The 26,909-nt window shown below is 39.2% G+C and overlaps 1 long non-coding RNA gene across 1 annotated transcript; it reads left to right on the top strand.

Moving 5' to 3' along the window:
* Positions 1-26,560, top strand: LOC122126548. The gene is made up of 3 exons (XR_006150970.1): positions 1-161; positions 1,636-1,709; positions 26,443-26,560. It is a non-coding gene; the product is annotated as an uncharacterized LOC122126548 (long non-coding RNA).
* Positions 26,561-26,909: the final 349 nt, after the last annotated feature.

Here is a 26,909-nt window from a genome sequence, read left to right as displayed (position 1 = left end):
CCAGCTTGCAATAAATGACTCTTTGCTGTTTGCATTGATCATGGTCTCTGGTGGACTGAGAGGGGGCGTCCGAAATCTGAGCACTTTATGTGGGAGCTTGTCCAGGATAGCCCCCCCATAAGCCACACAGATACCTGATCAGCGAGTCATCCAGCTAGCCGGTAAGAGGGGGTGCAGCTGCTTTATGTTGCGTGTTATGTGTTTGATTTGCAAGTAGGGTTTTAGAGCTGGCAAGAAACGGTGGTAGATGTGCTACAAGGTAGCCAGCAGGCGAGTTGAAGAAATTCCCTGGGCCCTTGGGGAAGCCTTCCCCAGTGGAGTCTCGCTTCACTCTGTCGTCTTTTGGACCATGACTTGTCCGGTCTCTGCTACTCTGGGTTAAGGGTAGATTATCCACCTCCCGGGTAGGGACTCATCGGCCTCCGCCATCCTATGGGACAGGTACTCGTCTGGCCTCCACAACCGTGGCTTAGGGGTGGATTCGAGCTCGAGATCAACATGCATGCTCTCTTTGTCTCATTTGTAGTTAACATTTTAATTCAGCACCTCTCTTTCTTTCCTTTCCTTGTTCATTTAACTTTCATTTTCGGATCAGCGGGCATCCTGGAGCCCCCCGAATGGGGTGGCCAGACGCTCCTTTCACCTCAGCTGCTCTCCCGTTTTAATACATTTGGAATTTTAGGATGACATCAAAGGTTGACTTATTCTCTAGAAGAGGAGGCAGTGGGGGAAGGGAGAACCTGCAGGATCTAGCAATAACTTTGAAAGGGGCCTGCAGGGAAAACTCTAAGCCAGATGAATCTGCCACTGACCACCAAGTTCCACCAGCAAGATCTTAGCCTCGGGCCTTGGCCCAGAGGGTCTGAATATGGGGGGGAGACTGTCAGTCTGAGGGGATGGCTTCCAGGGTCTTTTTTCCCTTGCCCCAAGATGACTGAGAATTCTCCTCCACCTTGGAAGGCCTCTAGATCAACATTTGCAGGAATCTAAAAAAAAAAAAGAAAAAAAGAAATCCTCTGGTGGTAAGATGTTGCCCAATTCATGGAGATCTGATTTTGTCTTTGTGGCCACTTGTCTGTCTTGTTTACTTTGGTGTCGTTTCTGTTCTATTTTTGAGGTGGGGAAATTCTGGGTGAGGGTGGCCAGCTCACTCAGCAGATTCTGAATTCAGCTTGCTGATTGAGAATGGCGCAGTTCTAGTAGGAATGAACTGAGGGCCCATTAGTCCCCAACTCAGCTTTTGGCTGTTGTCTAGTTCTGCTTTAGAATTGGTACCTGTTTTAAGTGTGGATTCTTGGTTTTTGTGTTTATTTATATTTTTGTTATTTATTTGAATATCTCTGAGGAAATAAAAGTTCTAGCCTCTGGCTGGGCTCAACCACAGACCTGCTAGGCTCGCGTCACTGTGAGGTATGTAAGGTTGCTGGACTAGTCTGGATCCTTTCAGGTCTTGGGCTGAATTTTCTCCTTGTGGAGGCTGCCTGAGCAGAGAGTGTGGAAGGCTATGTACCTGGTTTGGATTTTTCAGCGAGTCCTGACAATGTAACAATTTGTAAAGTGCTCTTGTCTAAAATTGGATAAAATTCAGGCCAGTTTAGTTTTAGGTGACCCCTTCAACCAGCCCTTCTCCAACAGGTGGGATTCAAAAGATCCGTTGATGAATTGCCTTGCTAAACAAGCGAGCCCTGGGAAAATGAAGCTTAACAAAGGTACTTAGTTTAAAAAAATACTGTCTTAAATTTTTGTTAAAAAAACTTTGAAAAAATCTATGTAAAACTGATTTTGATTTATGCACGCTTTAAGATCTGTGTGTTTTTTATGTGTTTGTAAACATGTTCAAGATAAAAATTGTCAACATGCTGTAAAAATTGGGTGAATTTAAGTTTAAAATGTAAAAGGTTAAGAGGTTTAGACATTACTAAAAATTTAAAAAACTTTCACATTGTTTTAAATGGCTTTTTGAGGATTGTTTAACGTAAAAATTAGAAAATCTGTTATTTTAAATTTTAATATTTTTAAATGCTTTGGCAGTTTGGGATTTAGTTCCCTTGGCTAAAATTTCAGGATAAATATTAAAAATTTAAATGGAAAGGTCAATTTAGCACTGTTACAAAACATGATATGTTCTGTCTGTCTAAAACTGTATTTTATTCAAACCTCCCTACCCCCCAAAAAAGGGAAAATTTAGAAGACTACCTAAGATCTATATTTAGGGGTGAGGCTGAATAGGCAGAAGTGTATTTAAGCTGGTCATGCGTGGTGCGACCGACCCGGGGGGGGGGGTGCTTCATAGATGGTGGGACTGGCCCTGGGAGGAGTCCACACATGGTAAAAGAGGGCAAGCTGGCACAAACGCAGTTCATCTAACCTTAAAGAGTCAGATTGGGTGCAGGCACATTCCATAGGAGGGGCTGAGTTGCCCATCTTTGTTCTGTCCCTTTTCCCTGCAGATAGACCCTGAAAACATGATGGTTAAAATGAGTGATGTGATGATCTGATTAGTATTGCTAAAACTGCCCCTTGTATGTGTTAAAATTAAAATTAAAATGGCCTTCAAAAGAGGGTTAAAAAGTTTATTTATATAATGTAACTTGCTTTCAATGATGTTCTACAATTAGGATGTTTTTAAAAGTTATAAAGGTGTTAAGCCTAGCTTCTTGGCATAGTAATGGTGATTGTAATTATTTTTTTTCTAGATTATTATTTGTTTTTATTGTGAAAATACTGTACAAAGGGGTTACAATTACATGGGCAAGATAATGAGTACATTTCTTATCAAGCATTGTAGCATCCTCCTTTGTTTCCCCTTCCCATCCCATCCTTCCCCTATCCCCCCATTCAAGCCTCCAATCACCCCTCACAAACTTTACAACCAAAGTTGTAAAGTTCGTTTTCGACATAACGACTTGTACATCTCATTGTTGCAATATTTCCACCTGTATCCCTATTTAAACGATTCGTTTTTTCTCTTACCCTCCACAAATTATACTAACATCAAATACAGTGAAAGCAGGGGTTATACAATGGGGGAGGCACATACAAAGCAACAAAGATATCATCTTATAAATGTGTTAGAAACAATCGCATGAAAGAAAACAGCATTTGAGTACATATTTAGGGTTCATTTCCCTAGCATAAATTTATCTGAGCTTTTCTGCTTGATTCAGACATATACTATTTATTGGAAATAAGGAAAACCATGGGACCTATATTTCTTTGGGCCTGGCTTACTTCACTTAATATAATTTTTTCCAAGTCTTTCCATGTACTAACAAATGGGGCAATGTCATTCTTTATGATGGAGGCATAGAATTCTATTGTGTGTGTGTGTGTGTGTGTGTGTGTCGCATTTTCTTGATCCATTCATCTACTGAGGGGCATCAGGGTTGATTCCATATCTTAGCTATGGTAAATAATGCTGCAATAAACATATCGTGCTGGTACCTTTAGTGTGGTCTTGTTTGTGAATATTTGTGTAAATGCCCAAAAGTTGGATTGCTGGGTCATAGGTGAGCTCTATGTGGAGTCTTTTGAGGAACTTCCATACTCCTTTGCAAAGAGGTTGAACAAGTTTACACTCCCACCAACAGTGCAGTAGGGTTTACTTCTGTCCACATCTCCTCCAGCATCTGTTGTTATTAGAGTTCTTGATTATAGCCATTCTACCTGGGACGAGGTGGTATCTCAATGTTGTTTTGATTTGCATTTCTTTTATGGCTAGGGAGGTTGAGCATTTCTTAAAGTATGTATTGGCCCTTTTTCATTCCTCTTCAGAGAAGTTTCTCTTTAAGTATTTAGCCCACTTATTTATTGGGCAATTGTTTCTTTGAAGATTTGTTGTTGGGGGATTTAATTTTTTGAGTTCCAGGTATGTTTTAAATATGAGACCCTTGTCCGTTGTTGTATGGCTAGTGAAGATCTTCCCCCAATCCGTGGGCTTTCTATTGATCTTGCAAGCTATGCCCTTTGCCATGCAGAAGCTCTACAATTTCATGCAATCCCATTTTGTCCAACCTTTCTTTAATTTGTTGTCTTTCTGGGTCTCTATTAAGAAAATTTCAGCCTGTGCCAAGGAGACAAAGGGTTTCTCCTATTCCATCCTGTAATGTTTTCAGTGTCTGCTTTGACTCTGATGTCTTTGATCCATTTGGAGTTGATTCTCATGCAGCGTGATATATAAGCATCTAGCTTTAGTTTTCTACAAGTAGTTAACCAAGCCAGCACCATTTACTGAAGAGGCTGTCTTTCTTCCATTCTATTTTTTTAGCCCCTTTATTGAAGATTAAATGGCTATAGGTCTGTAGGTTCATTTCTGGGTTTTCAATTCTATTTCATTGCTTCTGAGGTCTGTTCTTGTGCCAGTAGCAAGCTGTTTTGATTACTATGGCTTTATAGTCGAGTTTGAAATTTGGTATTGATATTTCTCCAGCACTGTTCTTTCTGTTGAGGATAGTTTTAGCTATTCGGGTTCTTTTATTGTTCCATATGACTTTTTGGATTGCTTCTTCTATTTCTTTGAAGAATGAGATGGGAATTTCGATAGGTGTTGCATTGAATTTGTAGATAGCCTTGGGAAGTATTGCCATTTTCACGATGTTGATCTTTCCAATCCAGGAGCATGGGAGTTTTTGCCACTTCTAAGTTCTGTTTTGATTTCCTTTTTCGTTTTTAAAGTTTTCATCATTGAGGTCCTTCACTTCTTTGGTTAAGTTAATTCCTAGGTATTTTATTTTTTTGTGGGGCTATTACAAATGGAGTTGCTTTCCTAATTTCAGCAACACTGTACTCATTGTTGGCATACAGAAAAACCATTGATTTTGGGGGCTTAATTTTTTACCCTGCTACTTTGCCAAAGTTTTAAATCAACTTGAGTAATTTGGGAGTGGAGTCTATGGGATTCTTTAAATACAAGATCATGTCATCTGCAAAGAGGAAGAGTTTTAATTCTTTTTTCTCTATTTGGATCACCTTTATGTTTGCATCTTGTCTTATTGCTGTAGATAAGAATTCTAATACTAGATTGAAGAGAAGTGGTAATAGTGGACATCCTTGTCTTGTTCCTGAGTTAAGAGGAAATGACTTTAGTTTTTCACCATTAAGTATAATGCTGGCTGTAGGTTTGTCATATATAGCCATTATTGTATTGAGGAATGTTCCATGGATTCCTAATTTTTCCAGAACCTTCATCATAAAGGGGTGTTGGATCTTGTCAAATGCTTTTTTTTGCATATATTGAGATAATCATGTGGTTCTTATCCTTGCTCTTGCTTATGTGATGAATTATATTAATTGATTTGCGAATATTGACCCAGCTTTGCATCCCTGAAATGAATCCTGTTTGATCGTGGTGTATGATTTTCTGGATGCGTTGTTTAAGACGACTGGCCAAAATTTTGTTGAGAAGTTTTGCATCAATGTTCATCAAAGTAATGGGTCTACAGTCCTCTCTCTTTAATGAGTCCCTGCCTGGTTTTTGGATGAGGGTTATCATAGCTTCATAGAATGAGTTCAGTAGTGAACTTTCTCTTTCAATTTTATTTAAGAGTTGGAGAAATATTGGTGTCGGCTCTGTTTTGAAGGACTTGTAGAATTCCACTAAAAAGCCATCTGGTCTTAGGCTTTTCTTAGATGCGAAGTCTCTTATGGCTGTTTCTATGTCAATCCTTGATATGGGCCTGTTAAAATGGTTTAACTCATCTTGGTTCATTTTTGGCATGTCAGTATTTGCTAGGAAAAGTCCCATTTCTGCCAAGTTTTCAAACTTATTAGCATAAATTTTTGAGAAGTATTCCCTTATAATGTTCTGTATCTTGGTTGTTTCTGTGGTGATGTTTCCATTCTTATCTCTGCGTTTATTTATTTGGGTGCGTTCTCTTCTTTTTCTGATAAGATTTGCTAAGGGTCTGTCAATTTTATTAATTTTTTTGAAGAATCAACTCTTTGGTTTGTTGATTCTTTCTATATTTTTTGGATTCTAAGTCATTTAATTCTGATTTAATTTTAATTATTTCTTTCCATCTACTGGATTGGGGTTTATCTTGCTCCTCTTTTTCAAGAAAGCTCAGATGTCTCATTAAATTGTTGGTTTCAGATCTCTCCAATTTGTTGATGTAGGACCTCAGAGCTATAAACTTGCCCCTGAGTATTGCCTTTGCTGTGACCCAGAGAAGCTGGTAATTTGCATGTTCATTGTTGTTGAATATCATGAACATTTGAATTTCCTTTCTCATCTCTTCCATGACCCACTCGTGAATCAGCAGTGTGTTGTTCAGCCTCCATGTGTTACAGGATTTTCTTTGGTGGCTTTTGGTGTTGAGTTCTAATTTTATTCCCTTGTGGTGTGAGAGAATGCAAGGTATAACTTCAATGTTTCTGAATTTGGACAAGTTTGCTTTGTGGTCTAAAGTGTGGTCTATTTTGGAAAATATTCCTTGTGCTGCTGAGAAAAACGTGTATTCTGATGCTGCTGGGTGGAATATTCCATAGATGTCTGTTAAATCTAGTTGATCTATGCAGTTTTTTAGATCTCCATTTTCTCTGTTGAGTTTTTCTGAGTTTATCTATCTAGTGGGGAAAGTGGTGTGTTAACGTCCCCAACAATTCAAGTCTTTGGAGATATTGGGATTTGGGGGAAAATAGTGTTTCTTGCATAATTTTGGGTGCTCTGTTGTGTGGTGAATTGTGATTGTAATTCTTGCATTAAGAATAAATTCCATATGATTTTAAAAGTTTTAATGTGTATTTGTTTTAAAACAAGCAGCCATGAGACTTCCAGATTTTTCTGTGCATGTGATAGTGTAGAATTGAACCCAAGGCTTCATATAGATGAGGCAAACCCTCTACCACTGAGCCCAGGAATGACAAATGTAGAAATACATATGTAGATTGTTACATATATATATATATGTATATAAGCACATATATATATGTATAAAACAAGACACGGATGTCTGTATATTATCTAATTTTATATACTATATTACTACCAATTATTGATAAGTTATTCCTTCATTTATTTAAATATTACGGTTAAATACATAACAAAGTATTAATTGAAAATTAGTCAATGTACTATAATTATTGTGTATAATTTTATAATATAATCATTAACTACTAATGTAATTATTACTTTACAACATTCCATTCGTATGGATGTATATCGGAATGTGTTTCTTAGGATCTCGTTCCATTCATAGGTGGCAGTCCTGGGATTCGCACCCTAGGCCTAGGTTGTTGGTTTGGGCTATGGCTTCCCTGATAGCCCACCAAACTTCAGCAGTGCAAGGTCATGTACACTATCTGGGCCCTGTCATTTAGACCCAGGATGGTTGCAATGCAAAGGATAAAACAATGTAATACCACCTTCTGGAACTTCCCAGTTTTGTACTTCTCCTTTTTTTCCCCCTCTGCATTTTTTTCTTTTTTTTCGGTTTAGGGGCCAGAACTCTGGCTCTGGTGTTGTACCTCAACTCTTCAGGTCAAGGCTATCACTCTACCACTTAAGCCATAGCGCTACTTCTGGCTTTGTTCTACTTATGTGGTGTTGAGGAATCGAACCCTGGGCTTTATGCATGCAAGGCAATCACTCTATTACTGAGCTTCTTTCCCAGCACTTCTCCTTTTTTGCCAGTCCAAAGATTTGAACTCTGGTCGAAGGATCTCAGGATGGGCTGTGTGTCCTGAGTCTGCACTCCAGCCTAGGATGATCGAAGCTGACGCAGAGTTGTCACAAGCTGAGTTCAAGCCCCAGTCCTGTCCAAAAATATCAAGGCTCTGGCTTGGAATTTGCACCATTTTTCTTGCAGGCCTGGGATTTGAACTCAAGGTCTGGGTAACTCTGTGGCACTGTTGGGGAGAGTAAGCTTACCGTCGTTGAAGACAAGAATTTCAGCCCAGTTTCCAGGGCCCGAATTCAAGCCCCAGCACTGAAAAATAAAATAATCGTATATGAGATCTATTTACGTACATGGGTTTATTCCATATGATATTTATTACCCTTGTTTTTTATTTTATTTAGTATTATTACATATATAATATTTATTTCATTTATTACATTTTATCACATGGATGTATTTGCATAAGGATTATAGATCATACTGAGACCCAGGACTTTCACAGAGAAGGAAAAACATGTGTCAAAATTGTCTTCTGACTCCACATATAAACTTCTGGTAATGCTGAGATTTTAATTCACAGCTCACAATGCCCAATTCATGAAAGGGTCAGTTGTACTACAAAAGCCTTTGGCAAACTGAGCTGCCAGCCAGTTCTGTGGAACAAGCCATAGTAATGGCTGATAGATATAGATAAAGATGTGGATATAGATATATAGACAGACAGAGAGAGAGAGTGAGAGATAGATAGATAGATAGATAGATAGATAGATAGATAGATAGATAGATAGATAGATGTGTAGTTTGCAATATATATGAGAGAGAAAATGTGAGGATATTAAATTATACATTTTATGAATTATTATTAAATTATGCCTCCATTTAATGAAATAGCATTAATGTAAAAGTAGTCAGTATTTTTTAATTGGGAGAATCATACAAAGGAGCTAGAATGGAAGACATAATCAAATATTTTTCGTGTGGCATTCTATAAGAGAATCATGAACTAATTGCAAATTTATTTGTTACTTTTATAACAATCCATTAAGCGTTCACATGAATAGGAAAGATTTTCTCAAGAACTCCCTCCATTTGTAGGTGGCAGTCCTGGCAATCAAATTCCAGGCCTGGGTAGTTTACTTCGAAATGCAAACCATTAGCATGACACTGTGAAGATTTCAGTTTGTCACAATGAAAAAAAGAACAAGAATAAACGAAAGCCAGGTGTTATTTACTCCTGCCTTTAATCCTAGCTCTTCAGGAATCTGTGAGATAGAGAATGCCAGTTTGAATTCAGCCTGGACAGGAAGTCCACAGCACTCTTATTCGAAGTTATCAAAGGAATAAAAAATCTCCATGAATGGAGCTGTGGCTCAAGGGCAGAGCTCTACCCTTGAGCAAAAGGAGCTCAGGCACAGTGCCTAGGCTCCTAATACAACCCCCGGACCTGCCTAAAAAGAAACAAACAAAACAATCAAGTGACTCCATGTCTCCCCATGTATGTATGGATGTATTTTTATCGGTGAAGGTCCAGAGGCCCTAAGATGAAAGGCACCCAGCTAGGAAATTTGCTTTGAATAGAATGATTTCATAGCAGAGACAGTGCTTTCAAGTTAGTGCATGTTCCGGGGCTCCCCTCACTGTTCCCATTGTAGCCTGAGGTTTTCTCGGCACCAGGGACTGCTGAAGGAACTCTGCCTCATTGTTGGAACAGGCAGACAAAAGGCCTCACTCTTGTACAGTTGTGTAACATGCAACTCCATCAAGGCCGATTAGTGAGGAGGAGTGTGGTCGGGCTCTGAAGGCCAGGAGAAAAAGGCCTCTTTGTACCCCAAGCCATCTCTTCTCCCCAGTGCTGTTTTCACAGGAAGCCTTCATTTGTGCCTCCTCCCATGGCAGGCCAAGTTCCCTGCACTCATCCTGTGTTTTTGTTAGACTATGTTCCAGTGCTGAAATAACCTGCTACAATTAATTCAAGTGTCCTTCTGGTAGACAACAAGGGAGCTGAACCTATTAAAATGCTTCATTATTTGCAATGGTGTATTCCTAGTTTTCCGGAAGCTTGCTAAATCTAAGCACATGTTTAATATCACAATGCTTCCTGTCATTTAGGGCTGGTGAAGCTCATCAGGTTTTGAAACCTTTGACCTCTCCTAGTTAGGCTCTGGGTGGCTAGGTTTCAGGGTTGAACACAGGGCCTGGGTGCTAACCATGAGCTCAGAACTGGAGCTCAGTGCTTTAACAGTTGGTTTCACAGCTTCACTTCTGGTATCTCTGTGTGTGTGTGTGTGTGTGTGTGTGTGTGTGTGTGTGTGTGTGTGTGTGTGTGTGCATACACTTGTCCTGGAGCTTGAAATCAAGACCTGAACACTGTACCTGAGTTTCTCCAGTACAAGGATAGCACTCTACCACTTAAGCCACACAGGCACTTCAGACTTTTTTCTAGTGATGTGGTACTAAGGAATCAAACCCAGGGATTCATACATGCAAAGCACTCTACGCCTAAGACACATTCCCAGCCCTCAAATTCATGTTTATTTCTTTCTTCTCTTGGAAGTTGGAGTAATTGATGTCTAGGCCTGGGTGCTGTCCTTGAGCTCTTCAGCTAAAGCCAAGTGATCTATCACTTGAGCTACAGCACCCCTGCAGGTTTTTGGTAGTTCAGTGGAGAGAAACCTTTCAAGGAATTTCCTGCCCAGCCTGGTTCTGGGCTGTGATCATCAGCTCTCAGGCTCCTGAGTAGCTAGGATGACAGGTGCAAATCACTGGCGCCCAGCTTCCATTTCGTGTTTCTAAGTGGTGAATAGGAGATAGTAGTCTCTTAGGACCTTTTGTGTCTGGGATAGTTTGGAACCCAGATCGTCAGGTCTCAGCTTCCTCAGTAGGCAGGATCCTAGACTGTAGATCCTAGCTGCAGATCCTAGACTGTAACACTCTGTTGCAAGGGGGTTCTTGGCTCCACGTGATAGGGAGCTAGCGATGAGCCCAACAGGGAAGGGTCAGTGGCTAGGCCCTGAGTTCAAAGTTCATGACTGAGAAAAATAAACCCAAACAATTGTCTGTAGGAGACAACTCACTAGAGTTAGGAAATACATAATTTTGGCCTTGATATGGGGATATATCTGAGCCTCAAATTTCTCATCTGCACAATCATCTTACTTGTGGAACTCTTATAAGAACCAGATGAAAAAAATGCACCGTGTAAAGGACTCAACACACAACACATCATAAAGGACTCATCAAATAGCTGTATCCCACACACTGTCATTAGAATTAGAGTGCTTTCATCAGTATCACCATTCTTTCAGAATCACATCACAAACCATACAAAGTTCACATCTAATGATTTTGAGGGGTGGGGTTTTTTTGGAGGAGGTGGAGTCAGCCACAGGGATTGTATTGAAAGTTTGGGGGTACTGTCCTACGATCTTTTGCTCAAGGCTAGAGCTCTACCACTTTGAGCCACAGCTCAGAGTTTTGCTGACTTCCTGCCAGGGCTGGATTTTAAACCCATCAGGGTCAGATCTCAGTCCCCACGTATCTTGGATGACAGGGGTTAATGAGCCAGTTGCATCTGGTTCTGTGGAGCCATTTACCTCTGGCTAAGTCAGGTTAGATGGCAGCTGTCAGCAACAGACTCCTGGCTTGCTCTATGATGAGGTATTTGCAATGCTATCATTATATAGTTGCAGTAAAAATATTCTATCTTTATTTGGTGCCATTCCTGGGTCTTGAGTAAGAGTCTAGACACAGTCCCTAAGCTTTTATGCTCAAAGCTAGTGCTTTGAGTGGATGATTGTTGTAATTTTTCCTGTGGTATCCCTGATATTATTGATTTGGGTCTCCTCTGTTTTGTTCATTACTCTTGCAAGTGGTCTGTCAGCTTTATTGAGACTTTTTTAAACAGCTTTTTGTTTTATTAATTTTATTAATAATTTTCTTTGTATCTCATTAATTTCAGCTCTTATTTCAGTATCTTTTTCTGTCTAGCAACTTTAGGTTCAATTTTTCTTGTTCCTCTAGCAGTTTTAGTTGCATCATAACATTGTTTACTTGGTCTATGTTTTCTTTTTTTAATTTTTTAATTTATTTTTATTGTGAAAATACTGTACTGAGGGGTTACAATTACATGGGCAAGATGATGAGTACATTTCTTATCAAGCATTGTAGCCTCCTCCTTTGTTTCCCCTTCACATCCCTTACCATCCTCCCCCTGCCCCCCCACCCAATCCCCCCTGCTCCCCCTCTTCCCCCACCAAAGTTGTAAAGTTAGTTTTCGACATAACGACTTGTATATCTCATTGTTGCAATGGGTCCACCTGTATCCTTACTTAAATAATTTGTTTTTCCCCTTCCCCTCCACAAATTATACCGACATCAAATACAGTAAAAGCAGGGGTTATCTGTGGGGGAGGGACATACAAAGCAACAAAGAAATATTCTTATAAATGTGTTAGAAACAATCGCATGAAAGAAAAAAAAAACATTTGTATACATATCTTAGGGTTCATTTCCCTAACATCACCTTATCTGACCTTTTCTGCTTGACTCAGACATATACTAGATATTGCAAATAAGGGAAATCATGGGACTTATGTTTCTTTGGGCCTGGCTTAATTCACGTAACATAATTTTTTCCAAGTGTTTCCATTTCCTAACAAATGGAGCAATGTCATTCTTTCTGATGGAGCATAGACTTCCATTGTGTATATATATCACATTTTCTTGATCCATTCATCTACTGAGGGGCATCTGGGTTGGTTCCATATCTTAGCTATGGTAAATAATGCTGCAATAATCATAGTTGTGCTGGTAGCTTTAGTGTGGTCTTGTTTGTGATCATTTGGGTAAACACCCAGAATTGGGATTGCTGGGTCATAGGGGAGCTCTATGTGGAGTCTTTTGAGGAACTTCCATACTACCTTCCAAACTGGTTGAACAAGTTTACACTCCCACCAACAATGAAGTAAGGTTTCCTTCTGTCCACATCCCCTCCAGCATCTGTTATTATTATACTTCTTGATTTTAGCCATTCTAACTGGGGTGAGGTGGTATCTCAATGTAGTTTTGATTTGCATTTCTTTTATAGCTAGGGAGGTTGAGCATTTCTTCATGTGTCTATTGGCCATCCATCTTTCCTCTTCAGAGAAGTTTCTGTTTAAGTCTTTAGCTCACTTATTTATTGGGCAGTTGTTTCTTTGAGGATTTGTTATTGGGGGATTTAATTTTTTGAGTTCCAAGTATATTTTAAATGTGAGACCCTTGTCCATTGTATGGCTAGTGAAGTTCTTCTCCCAATCCGTAGGCTTTCTATTGATCTTGATATGCATGCTGAGAGCAATAAATTTGCCCCTCAGGACTCCTTTCACTGGGTCCCATAGGTTTCTTTCTGATGTATTTTCATTTTCATTGAATTGTAGGAACTTTTAAATTTTTTCTTTAATTTCTTCTGTAACCCATGTATCGTTCCAAGAATGTTGTTTAATTTCCATATGTTTAAGTTTTATCTACTTTATGCCTTGTTATTGAGAACCAGTTTGATTCCAGTATGGTCAGATAGAATACAGGGTACTATGTCGATCCTCTTGTATTTGCTTAAATTCCTTGTATGAACTAACAAATGATCTATTTGAGAAAAAGTTAGGGAGTTTGCAAGAATAAGACCCTGCTGGTGCGAATGCCTGTAATTCTAGCTACTCAGGAGGCTCACATCTGAGTATTCAGTTTTAAAGCCATCCCAGGCAAGAATGTTCATGAGGATTTTCTGGGGTAGTTCAGCACCACACCCTGCCTCAATTCTGTGGCTTTTCACCACCTTTGCCAGCATGGGCTGGGCTGAGCTGCTTATCCAAGCCAGTATGGAGAGATGCTGCACCCCACTGCACATCTGTAGTTGTTCACAGCCGCTGTCGATGCCACTGCTGCTGCCACAACTGATGCACTGCTTGAGCTGCTGCCACTGCCCCAGGATCAGCTGGGCCACATATGCAAGCCAGACACTCCACCACGAGTCAAGTGTTAGACACTGCTCTGCCTCTGGCTTGGCTGGGCCGCTTATGTGGGTCAGTATGGAGAGGCACAAACCACCAGGGGTCTGGAGTTTTTCACTGCAGCTGTCGCCACCTTAGCCACCGCTGCCGCCCTGGGCTGGTCTGGGCTGTTCCTGTGGGCTAGTGCCAAGAGGCATCGTGCCCGGAGTCTTGGTGGTTTGCTGCCACTGCCAGTTGCTGCTGCTGCTGCTCCAGGTTAGGCTAGGCTGTTTACACCAGCAGGACAGAAGTACCACAGTGTGAGTCTAGGGTCATTCACCACTGCTGAAAGCTGCTGCTGTTCCAGACTGCATTGGGCTGCTTGCACCAACCAGGCAGAGGCGCCGTGCCAGGGCCACTGAGGGAAGTCTTCATGCGGGCTCTGCATTAGAGATTTCTGTTTGTATTCTCTGGGTTGGCACTGTACCTTGGGAGTCTTCTGGGAGCCTTGGGATGCTTGCCTGTGTGTGGTCTTTGGAGGGTCCAGAGCCAGGATACTTAAGCAGCCTGGCATGAATCCCCACAACTTAAGCTGCTCAGCACAGAGCCCCATCACCAACAATGGGTGGGGGAAGGGTCTTCCCACTTTACTGTCTGTGTAGTTTTTTCCCTTTTCTTTTATCACTTCCTATATTTCTCTGAGCAATTGCATTTTTTGGGGGGGGAGGGTGTCACTTGGTGAAACAGAGCATTGAAAGCCAAACACTGTTTTTGGTTGGAGAGAGCTGTGGTGTTTCCCTGCTGTTCCATTGCCATCTTGGCCCCTCCTTGTCAGGTGGAATTTTTCTTAGGCGGCAAGTGGGCCTTGGTTACCAAAGGATAGGTACATAAAAGAATATGCTGTAAAGCCAGCAATTTGTAGTTAGACATTTCTGTTAATATAGCCTTCACAAGATTAGGGAACAAAGCGGGTGGTCTATCCTAAAGTATTTCAAAGGGATTAAATTCTTTAACATAATGGCTACATCTTGCTTGAAGAAGAGCAAAGTGAAGGAGACTTACGTAGCCATGGCCAGTCTCTGTATTTAATTTAGTTAAAGTTTCCTTTAAGGTCATACTCATTCTTTCTAGTGCCTTGAATTCTGAGGTCTATATATGGATTGTAACTTCCAATTTATTCCTAGGGCATTAGTTAATAATTGAGAACTTAGGCCATGAATGCAGTGCCAACTTCGGACCCCACAAGTAAGGGTAAGTCAAATCAAGGAATTATTACATGCCTCAGCTCAGCCTGAAAGTGTCCACTATTATAATAGATACCAATACCCATACTTTCCAGGCTTTACCTCTGTGAAGTCCACTTGCCCAATTCACCATCTGAGGTTCCTCACATATGAATTCTTTCCATATGTTCCAGCTTTTCAGCTTTTACCTGTTGGAAATTACCTACACACATTACAAAGGATTGTCAGGCTGAGGCCCCACTGGTTTTCAGAACAGTCTTAGGCAGTAGCCTCGGGCAATTTACCTTGGTGCAAATATCTACATATAAACTGACAGCTTAAGCCTCTATGCGTTTTTCCCAAGTTTACTTTCAAAATTAGCACACTTATTACCACTGTTTTTGCTTCTTCCTTTAATCTTAAGAACTAGTAGCTCTAGAGACCCCGTTGGTTTTAGAGTGGTCTCCCAAGCTACCTAACCAGCTCAGATGTTTCTCTGTATCTTAGGGTCTCTAGTTTCTTTAACTCCTGTATAGTACTCTGAACCTTGGATACTTCTTCCATTTTATTCTCCTCCTTTTCTCTCAAACTTGCTTTCATGATCCCACTCTCCTTCTCAATGTGCTCCTTAACCTGCAAATGTTTTGGCAGGGTCACATGAGAGTTCCTTTGACTGGCCAACTGCTGTTCCTTCTCACAACCCCTTTGCTTGCTCTTCAGCTCCTTCCTTAAGTTCACCAAGGTGCTATTGAGAGGTAAATTTTCCCACCTCCACCTGTTCCATTGGGACATGATATTTCTGCATTACATTTATGGTGAAGATCTCAGCAGTCTTTTTGGCTTTTTACTCTAGTAGTTTCTCTTTCTAGTTTTCCATTTCACTGTATTTTTGTGACAGATCTTTCAACTGTTTGTTTAGCGCTTCTGTTTTTCTTCCCAATGCTCTTTTCCTTTCCCCGGCATTCTTTATCAGACCATGTGGTCCTTTAACTCTTACTGAAGAGTAACAATCTCTTTCTTGAGCCTGATATTTCCTGTTCACTTTTCTTGGCCTCATCTTCTATGACATAGCACTTCCTAGTCTTTCTCTGTAACTATTCTTATCTTCTTTCTCTGTTGTTTTGAATATCTGGTGACACTCTTCAAAGCTTATAATCAACATGTACTTCAGCCTAATACATTCTTATATCAGGTCCAGCTCTTTTATTATGTCCACTATTTCTTAATGAAGCATCAGTATCTCTTCTTGGCCTCACTTGTGGTTAGCAAGGATGGTAGCATTGCTGTCTTGTGCTTCTGTTGGCCTCTGAACTGTGGTCCCCTAACTTGCCTCATGCTCACCCAGGCTAATGTACTTGAATTTCATTTAATTCTGACTGTTTTCTAGGTTCCTTTTGAGGATTTTCTTCTCATTTTTGACTCTCACAAGTTCGTAATTTATATCTTCAAAGCTTTTCTTCACGTCAATAATTCTCTGGTTTCTCCAGTGTACTCTTCTATTTGCTTTTAACCTCTTAGTCGGTTTTGTTTAGCACATATTGGAGATTCAATATTTTATCAACTGTGTTTTGAGATAGAAGTGTGTGAATTTTTTCTTTGCCACATTTCTTCTTAATTTTATAGGGCTGTTTTTAAATTGAACACAGTTGGAATTCAGAGCCTCAAGCTCCTTTGCATGTTTCTCCAGAGATACAATCACATTTTCCAGGTGTTAATGGGATTACATAACATGTCATTTTCAATCTTTCTCCCCCTTGGACATTCCTTTTTCCAATGTCCATTTTTCTTGCAATAAGCACATTGATCTAGTCCTAGAGGTTCCCTACTGCCATTTGCAAATGAATTTTACTGTCTTTGCCAAGGGTTTCTTGATCCCTATTCTGGTGCTCCTACCAAAACTCAAACTCCCTTCTTACTCTTTTTTTTTTCCTATCATCCATGGGAACAGATAGTCATCATGGCCTCCTGGTCTGGACCACAGTAGAGGCGGGTGCATGCAGCTGAAGGGAGCAGCAAATGCTGCTGAAGGAGATAGGTTGTCAAGCCCCACATTGTGAGCTGCCATGAAGTGATTGGGCATGGACATTTGGGAAGTGATGATTGAAAACTGTTATGCAGGAAACATACTGCAGTGGGGGAAGGGTACAGCCTATACATAGGCTGCATGTTCAGAGCAACACAAGGGGAGAGAAAAGAGGGAAAGGCCTGGAAGGAAAGAAGTAAAGAGACTGCAGGAGACTGCAGGAGACTGGGAGGAGAGGAAATTGAGGGAGACCAAGAGGTGAAGGATGAAAACTGGCCACCTGGACAGGGCAGGGCAGGCCTGTCAAGAGTAGAGAAGCCTGAAGAAAAGAAGGGAATGGTGAAAGGAAAAAAATGAAAAGACCTGAAAGGTAGGACAGGTCTGTAGAGAAGGAGGATGAATAGAAAGAAAAAAACCTTGTCCTTTGAAGTTTGGAGCTTTGGAGATCATTATTTTTGGGGTTGCTTATTTGCAGGCCAGATAACAAATGGTTGGGCTGCTCTTTGGAGGTCTGAGGGTTCATGGTTGAAGCTGCATTTAGCTGTGGGCATCTAGCCCAGGTCAAGGTAGACACTTGTTACAAAATTTATGAGGACGAGAGGTTTGTGATGTTAAATTGCATTAATAATATCACAATGTCAATATGAGGTCACAAAGGGATTGTAATATCACAATGGTGATGTGGTCACAATGGGTTTCTGAAATCAACCTATATGTCACATTAGAGATATAATGAAACCACAGAATAGGCAATCACATTGTCTCTATGACCTAACAATGAAAATGTGATGTCATAATGCTATGACCTCATTGTCATTTTGGGATGTCACAATGATTTGATGGTATCATAACAACAATGTGATCTCACTCTGGAGATGATGTGACAAAGTGTTTGTAATGTTACAATGGCATGTCTGATGTCAGTTGTCCTTTGTTCACAATGAGGATATGGTTACCCAAAGGGACTGTGATGTCACAAGTACCATGTGCTTTTTCAAAAGTGCTAAGAGGTCACAACAGATTTGGGATGTCACAAGGTGACCGAGATATCACTGTGGCAATGTGATGTCACAATGGGTTTGTGATGTCACAGTGGTGATAAGGTCACACTTGGATAATGGTGTCACAAAGAATTTGTAATATCACCATTACATGTCCAATTTCATTCTACTAGATCACAATGAAGATACTAGTTCACATAAGGAGCTACAAGTCAGAAAGGCCATAAATTTTGTAAAATATTATGAGGAAATAATTGGTTGGTGAAAATGCAATGTTGAAAATCCCATTGGTAATGTGATGTTACCATTACATGGGATAGTATTGTTTTGAAGTCACAAATTGTTGGTGATGCCATACAGGTGATGAGGTCACATAGGTTTGTGATTTCCCAATGAGATGGTGATGTCAAAATCTCATGCCAGATCTCTAATTGACAATGAATATATAAGTTCAGGAGGGTTAATGATGTATCCAAAGGCATATGTTGGCACAAGTGTCATGAGTCTTAACAGGTTTGTGATGTCACAATGTGACTCAGTGGTCATGATATCTGGCAGTGTGTCACAGTGGTCATGATGTCACAGTGGATTTCTGATAGCACATGTCATACCTGAAGTATCATGAGTTAAACAATTTATGAACTCAGAGAGGCCAAAAGGATCACACTGGAAGCATGTCAAAAATTTATGAGAATAAGAAAGTTTGTGATGTCACAGTGGGTTAGTGATATCATAATTGCAATATAGTGTCATCAAGGTATTGTGATGTCATAAACATTATGTGGTCACAATGTATTTCTGATATCAACAAATCTGCCACTTTTGAAATAGAATGAAATCACAGAATAGGCATTCCAATGTGTCTGTGGCATCACAATGACCATGTGATATCATAATGCTATGATGTCATTGTTTTATGATGTCATGATGGGCTGATGTTGTCATAATGACAATGTGATATTACACTGGTGATGATGTCATAAAGGTTTTGTGATTTTAAAATGACATGTCTCATCTCAATTGTCATCAGCTCAAAATAAGGGTATGGATACCAAAAGGCCTGTGATTTCGCAAAGGCCATGCTTTCTTTCAAAGCTTCTGAGGTCATAATAGGTTTGGGATGTCACAATGTGATCATGGTGGCACAATGTCTGTGATATCCCAATGAGTTTGTGATGTCACCACGGTGATTAGGTCACAATGGTTTAGTGATGTCTCATCAAGTTTGTAATATAACAATGACATATACAATTTCAATTTCTTCTAATTCACTATGAGGATAATGTAATAACCAGTGAGGCCAGAATTATCTGTCTGAGCTGATAATCATTGTAAATTCTTGGCCTGGCCCACCGGAGAGTGTGGGGAATGCCGCCAAAGGTGAAGTGTCAAGCCTCACATGGTGAGCTGTCAAGGAGTGATTGAGCATTGGGCAGTTTGGGAAGTGATTGTTGAAAACTGTTAGGCAGAAGACCCGTTAGAGTAAAGAGAGGTAAACCTATATATAGGTTGCATTTTCAGAGCATTGGAAGGGGAAATAAAAATGGGTGCTACCTGGATGGAATAAAGAGAAAAATCTGAGAAGAGAGGAAGTTGATGGAGAGCAGAAGGTTGGCAAGTGGTCACGGGGGCAGAGTAGGGCAGGCCTGTGGAGAGTGGAGGAGAGTGGAAGAGAAGAAGGAAGTGGTGGAAGGGATAAAGGGAAAGACCAGGAAGGAAGGACAGCTCTGTAGTGAAGGAGGGAGGAATGGAAAAGTAAAAAACCTTGCCCATTGTGGTTGGAGCTTTGGAGATCCTAATTTTTTGGATGGTGGTTTGCAGACCAATTAAAAAGGGTGGTGCTGCCCATTGAAGTTCTGAGGTTTGTTGGTCAAGGATGATCTTGGACCTGGGTATCCAGTCCAGGATAAGGTAATCACAGTCCCCTTTCTATTGTAAATTGTTTTATTATATTAAATTTGACTCAATGGCTTGTGTCCTTGCTTTAGGGGTCATAAGTACATGAGTTCACAGAAAAAAGCTTGAAATCTCAAAGACCATGAATTTTCTAAGATGTGATGTCGCCATAGTAGGTTTGTAAAAACACAATGGAACAATGATGTCACGACGGCAATACCACAATATAATGTCAAAATAATGATTTCATACCACAATTAGTTGTTGATGCCATTCTCGTGATGAGCACAATAAATTTGTGATGTCACAATGAGTTCATGATGTCAGAGTGGCATGGCAGATCTCAATTGTCATTAATTGGGAATGAATATATGAGTTCAAAAAGTGACTGTAATCTCTCCAAAAGCATGTGTTGTCACAAACGTAATGCTGTTCTAACAGTTTTGTGATGTCACAATGTGACACAATATTCATGAAATCTGGCAATATGATGTCACAGGGGATTTCTGATATCACATGTCATACCAGAAATATGAGATTGAAAACAGATTATGAGCTCACAAGGACCTAATATATAATGAGGGCAGCATGGCACAAAACTTATAAGGACAGGACTGGTTTGTGATGGCACAACAGGTTAATGATATCACAATGGCAATGTGATGTCACAATGTATTGTGATATCAGAATGGTTATATATTGTCAAAATGGGTTTCTGAAATAGAATGAATTCATACAATAAGCCTTTACAATGTTACGTCTATGATGTAACAATGTCACTGTGATTTATACTGCTATGATGCCATTGTTGTTTGGTGATGTCACAATGAGTTGATGGTGTCATAATGACAATTTGATGTCACTGCTGATTTATGATGTTACAATGGTTATGAAGTCACATTATGTTTCTGATATCAACACATATGTCAAATTTGCAATAGAATGAAATAGCTTTGCACTGGTGGCTCACACCTGTAATCCTAGCTACTCAGGAGGCTGAGATCTGAGGATCGCAGTTCAAAGCCAGATCAGGCAGGAAAGTTCATAAGACTCATCTCCAATAAAAACAACTAGAAAACCAGAAGTGGTGCTGTGGCTCAAGCGATAGAGTGCTCACCTAGAGCAGAAGAGCAGGGACAGCAACCAAGCCCAGAGTTCAAGCCCCACAACCGGAAAAAAAAATACAATTAAAAATAAGCATTCACAATCTATCTGTAACTTCACAATGACAATGTGATCTCATAATGCTATCTTGTCATTGTACTTTTGTGATATCAAAAGTAGTTGACGCTGTCATAATGAAAATGTTATGTCACACTGGTGATGCCACAAAGGGTTCGTGATAATACAATGGCATGTCTGATACCAATTGGAAGTTCATAATGAGGGTATAGTTACACAAAGCGACTGTGATTTCACAAAGGTCATATGTTTTTATCAAAGGTGCTAAGAGGTCTTTATAGGTTTGGGATGTCAAAATGTGATAGTGATGTCAAATGGTAATGAAAGTTCTCAATGGGTTTGGATGTCAAATTGGTAATGAAATCAAATAGTTTTGTGAAGTCATACCTCAAAATCACATGTCCAATTTCAGTTGCTACTATTTCACAATGAGGATATGAGTTCACAGAAGACTGAAGTATAAAGACCATGAATTTTCTAAAATGCTATGAAGACATACTAGGTTTTAGAAAACACAATGGAACAGTGATATAATAATGGCAATGTGATGTTGCAATATGATTACTTAATAAGATTTTCATATCACAATTGGTGATGCCACACTAGTGATGTTTACAAGAGGTGTGTGATGTCAAAATGGGTTGGTGATATCAAAATGACACATGTGATCTCAATTGTCATTAACTCACAATGAGTATATGAGCTCATAAAGGGACTGTGGTATCTCCAAAGGCATGCGTTGTCACAAAAGTGATGAAGTCCTAACAGGTGTGTGTTGTCAGAATGTGACAAAATGCTCTTAACATCTATCAGTGTGATGTCACTATGATCTAAATGTCACACTGGATTCGGGTATCATATTTCATACCTGGATTGGGTGTGAGAGGATTGGAATTTCACAGTGGGTTAGTGATATCACTATGGAAATGTGGGATCACAAAGGTATTGTGCTACCACAATGGCTATTAGATCACAATGTGTTTCTACTATAATAGGTTTGTGCTGTCACAATTTTTTTGGGAGGGGGTTTGTAATGTCTTGTGTTTTTTTTTTTTTTTTTTTATTGTGAGAATACCGTACAGAAAAGTTACAATTACATGGGCAAGATAACGAGTACATTTCTTATCAAGCATTATTGCCTCCTCGTTTCCCCTTCCAAACTCTTCCCATACTCCTCCTCTCTCCCCACTCAATCCTCCTCCCACCCCCCACCAAAGTTTTTCAGTTCGTTTTTCGACAAAACGACTTGTACATCTCATTGTTGCAATGGGTCCTCCTGTATCCCTAGTTAAATGATTTGTTATTTTTTTCCCTTCCCCTCCACAAACTATACCAACATCAAATACAGTGAAAGTATGGGTTATACTGTGGGGGAGGGACATACAAAGCAACATAGAAATCATCTTATAAATATGATAGAAAAAATTGCATGAAAGGAAAAAAAAACAAAAAAAATTGGAATACTTATCTTAGGGTTCATTCCAGTAACATCAACTTATCTGACCTTTTCTGCTTGACTCAGACATATACTAGTGATTGCAAATAGGGGGAAACCTGGAACCTATGTTTCTTTGGGGCTGGATTACTTCACTGAATATAATTTTTTCTGAGTCTTTCTAATTCCTAACAAATGGGGCAATATCATTCTTTCTGATGGAGGCATAGAATTCCATTGTATGTATGTGTATATATATGTATATATGCCACATTTTCTTGATCCATTCATCTACTGAGGGGCATCTGGGTTGGTTCCATATCTTAGATATGGTAAATAATGCTGAAATAAATATAGTCGTGCTGGTAGCTTTAGTGTGGTCTTGTTTGTGTCACAACTGGTTGGAAATGTCACAATGGCATGCTGGATCTCAAATGTCATTAATTCACAATGAAGATATGAGTTGACAAAGGGACCGTGTTATCTTCAATGTCATGTGTTGGCACAAATGTGATGAAGTCCTAACAGATTTGTGAGTTCACAATGTGACACCATGGTCTTAATATCTATCCATATGATGTCACAATGGTCATGATGTCAGTCAATTTCTGATAGATACCATATGTCCTACCTGAATTATTATGAGTTTGAAAACAGATTCTAAGCCTACTGAAGGACTAAAATATCTTAATGGCTGCATATTACACAAGTTATGACTAAAAACACATGGTCTTTGGAGCTTAAGATCCTTTCTTTGAAATTGTATCCTTATTGTGAACTAGTAGAAATTAAAATTGGACACGTCATGGTGATATTACAAACTCATATTGACAACACAAACTCATTGTGACTTCATCACCACTGTGACATCACAACCCCATTGTGACATCACATTGCTGTTTTGCCTTCACAATCACATTGTGACATCACAAAGCTATTGTGAGCTCTTAGCACCTTTAAAGAAACAAATAACCTCTGTGGCTTCACAGACCTTTGTGTAGCATATCCTCATAGTGAACTAATGAAAATTGTGATCACACATAGTATTGTATCATCACAAATACTTTCTGCAATAATTATGACTGTGAAATCACATTGTCATCATAACACCATCATCTCATTGTGACATCACCAAACCCCAATAACACCATACCATTTTTCTCTTTTTTTCTTCTGTGTCTTTTTTATTATAAGTACAGTGTACAGAGGGATTACATTTACATGAGCAAGGTAATGAGTTCATATCCTATCAAACATTGCTGTCTTAACATCACTTTGTCATTTTGATGTCATAGACCCATTGTGAATGCCTATTCTTTGATTTCATTCTATTTCAAATGTGCCATGTAGGTTGATATCAGGAAACCACTGTGAACTCATAACTTTTGTGATATCAAAATCTCTTTGTCACAGCACATTGCCTTTGTTATATCACTAACTCACTGTGACATCAAATACCTCTCCTGTCCTCATAACTTTTGTGGCACGCTATTGTGATGTCTTAGGCCCTTTGTGAGTTGAAAGTCTGTGTTCGACCTCATATTTCAGATACGACATGAGATATCTAAAATCCAGTGTAACATAATGATATCACACTGCTGGACATCATAACCATTGTGTCACTTTGTGACATCTCAGATCTTTTAGTTCTTCAGCTTTTTGACTACATATACATTAGTGACATCAGAATCCCTTCCCAAACTCATATACTCATGGTGAGTTAATGACAATTGAGATCCCATATGCCATTGTGACATCATGAACCCCTTGGGACATCTCCAATCTATTATGACCACCTCATCAGTATGGTGTCACCAATTGTGACATCAAAAAATTATTATAACAAGATATTGAGACATCACATTGTGTTTGTGAAATCACTGTCCCATTGGGTTTTCTCATAATATGACCTCATACTATGAAGCTTCTTCTATCTCCTGGTATCCTCATATTGAATTCTAAGTAATTGAAATTGGATATATCATTCTGATATTACAAACAAATTGTGATATCACAAAACCGTTGTGATCTCATCCCACCACGGTGACATCAAAAACACAATGGGACATCTCATTTCCATTGTGACATGATGAATCACATTGTGCCATTCAGATTAGGACCTCTTACCACCTTTGAAAACACACATGGCCTCTGTGACATCAGAAAACCTTTTTTGTATCCATATTCTTATGGGGAACTAATGACAACTGACAGACATACCATTGATACATAACAAATCCTTTCTGACTTCATCATAATTGTGACATCATGTTGGCATTATGACACCATCAGCTCATTTTGACGTGTAAAACTACAATGACATCATAGCATTGTAACATCACATTGTCATTCTGATGTCATACACACGTTGTGGTTGCCTATTATGTTTTTCATTCTATTTTTAATGTGGCATGTCAGTTGATATCAGAAGCCCATTGTGAGTTCATGACCATTGTGATATCATGATGCCTTAGTAGCTTTACATTGACATTGTGATGTCACATTGCCAAATTGATGTCACAATGGGATTTTGATGTGACAATGGTTATGATATCACAATGAATTTCTGATATCAACCCACATTTCAAATACAATGATTAGGCATTCATAATGTGACTATGATGTCATAATGTCATAATGGCAAATGCTATAATGTCATAAGCTAAAGATGTTATAACAACATTTTGATGTCACACTGGTTATGATGTCACACAGAGTTTGTAATGTTACGATGGTTATGAGGTCACAATGTGTTTCTGATATCAACTGATATGCCACATTTGAAAAAGAATGAAATCACAGGATATACATTCACAATGTTTCTATGACAGCAAAATGGCAATGTGATGTCATAATGCTATGATGTCACTGTAGCTTGGTGATGTCACAATGAGCTGATGGTGTCATAACAACAGTCGGATTTCACATTGGTATGACGTCACAAAGGGTTTGTGATGTCACAATGGCATGTCAGATCTTAATTGCCACTAATTTATGGTGAGGATATGAGATTGAAGTCATAACATACACAAATGAAGTATGATGATGCAAAGGCCATGTTTTTTGTTACAAGTGCTAAAGTTGCTAACAGGTTTCGTTTGTTCAAGTGTTAATGATATAAAAATGATAAAATTATTGATATAAAAATGAGTTAATGATGTCCAAACTAGTTTGTAATGTGACATCTTATTTCACATTTGAATTGCTAGAAGTTCACAATGATACAATTCACAGAAGGAGCTTGATATCCCAAAGGCCATGAATTTTCTTATATGTGATGAGATCATAATAGGTTTGTGAAAGTATGTAATATCACAATTGCAATATGATGTCAAATTATAACGTCATAATAGTGTTGTTATATCACAATTATTTGATGATGCCATAATAGAGATGAGTTGAAACTAGTTTTGTGATGTCGCAGTAGATTGGTGATGTGACAATGGCATTCCAGACCTCAATTGTCATTAACTCACAATGAGTATATAAATTTAGAACGGGCTTGTGACGATTCCAAAGCATTTGTTGACACAAATGTGATGAAGTCCGAACAGATTCGTGATGTGACAATGTGACACAATGGTCATTAAATCTAGTAGTGTGATGTCACAATGTTCATGATGTCACAGTATATTGCTAATATTTCATGTCATACCTGAAATGATATGTCAAAAATAGATTGAGCTCTCAATGAGCCTAACACAGTGGCAACATGTCACAAAACATGAGGACAGGACATGTTTGAGTTGGCACAGATGTTTAGAGATATCACAGTGGCAATGTTATGTCACAAAGGGATTGTGATATCACAATGATTATGAAGTCAAAATGTGTTTTTTATATGAACCCACATGCCACATTTGAAATATAATGAAATCAAATAATAGGCATTCATAATGTATATATGATGTCACAATGACAATGTGATATCATAGTGGTGTGATGTCATTACATATTTGTGATGTCACAATGAGCTGATGTCATAATGACAATGTGACATCACACTGATGATTATATTGTAAATCCTTTGTGACATCCATACATCATCCATCCATACTCAGAGACATGGAGTTATTGCCTTCTTTTTTTTTCTTTGGCAGGTCCGAGGTTGAAATATGAGCCCAGGCCCTATGTCTGATCTCCTCTTGCACAAGAGTAGTCCTCTGCCCTTGAGCCACAGCCCCAACCCATGGGGATATTTTCCTGTGATCTCTTATAAATAAGAATGTCTTGGACTTTCCTGCCTTTGCTGAATTCAAATTGGCATTCTATACATCTCAGCCTCCTGAGGAGCTAGTATTACAGGCAGGAACCACTGACAGCAGGCTTTCTTTTCTTCTTGTTGTTCTTTTTTTCATTGTGACCATCTGAAACCTTCACAGTATTATTCCAATGGTTTTCATTGGAAGTAAACTACCTAACCCTGGAGTTCGAATGTCAGGACTGCCACCCACAAATGGAGAGAGATCCTAAAAGACTAGTTCCTATTTATGTGAATGTTAATGGAATGTGTAATAACAATTAATTTTGCAGTTAATTCGTGATTCTATTTTATAATGCCACACAA

The sequence above is a fragment of the Dipodomys spectabilis genome, unplaced genomic scaffold, assembly GCF_019054845.1.
Source record: "Dipodomys spectabilis isolate Male_0828 unplaced genomic scaffold, ASM1905484v1 ptg000284l, whole genome shotgun sequence".
In the NCBI taxonomy this organism is placed as follows: domain Eukaryota; kingdom Metazoa; phylum Chordata; class Mammalia; order Rodentia; family Heteromyidae; genus Dipodomys; species Dipodomys spectabilis.
The sequence above is the reverse complement of the archived record's forward strand: the minus strand, read 5'-3'. Positions and strand labels throughout refer to the sequence as shown.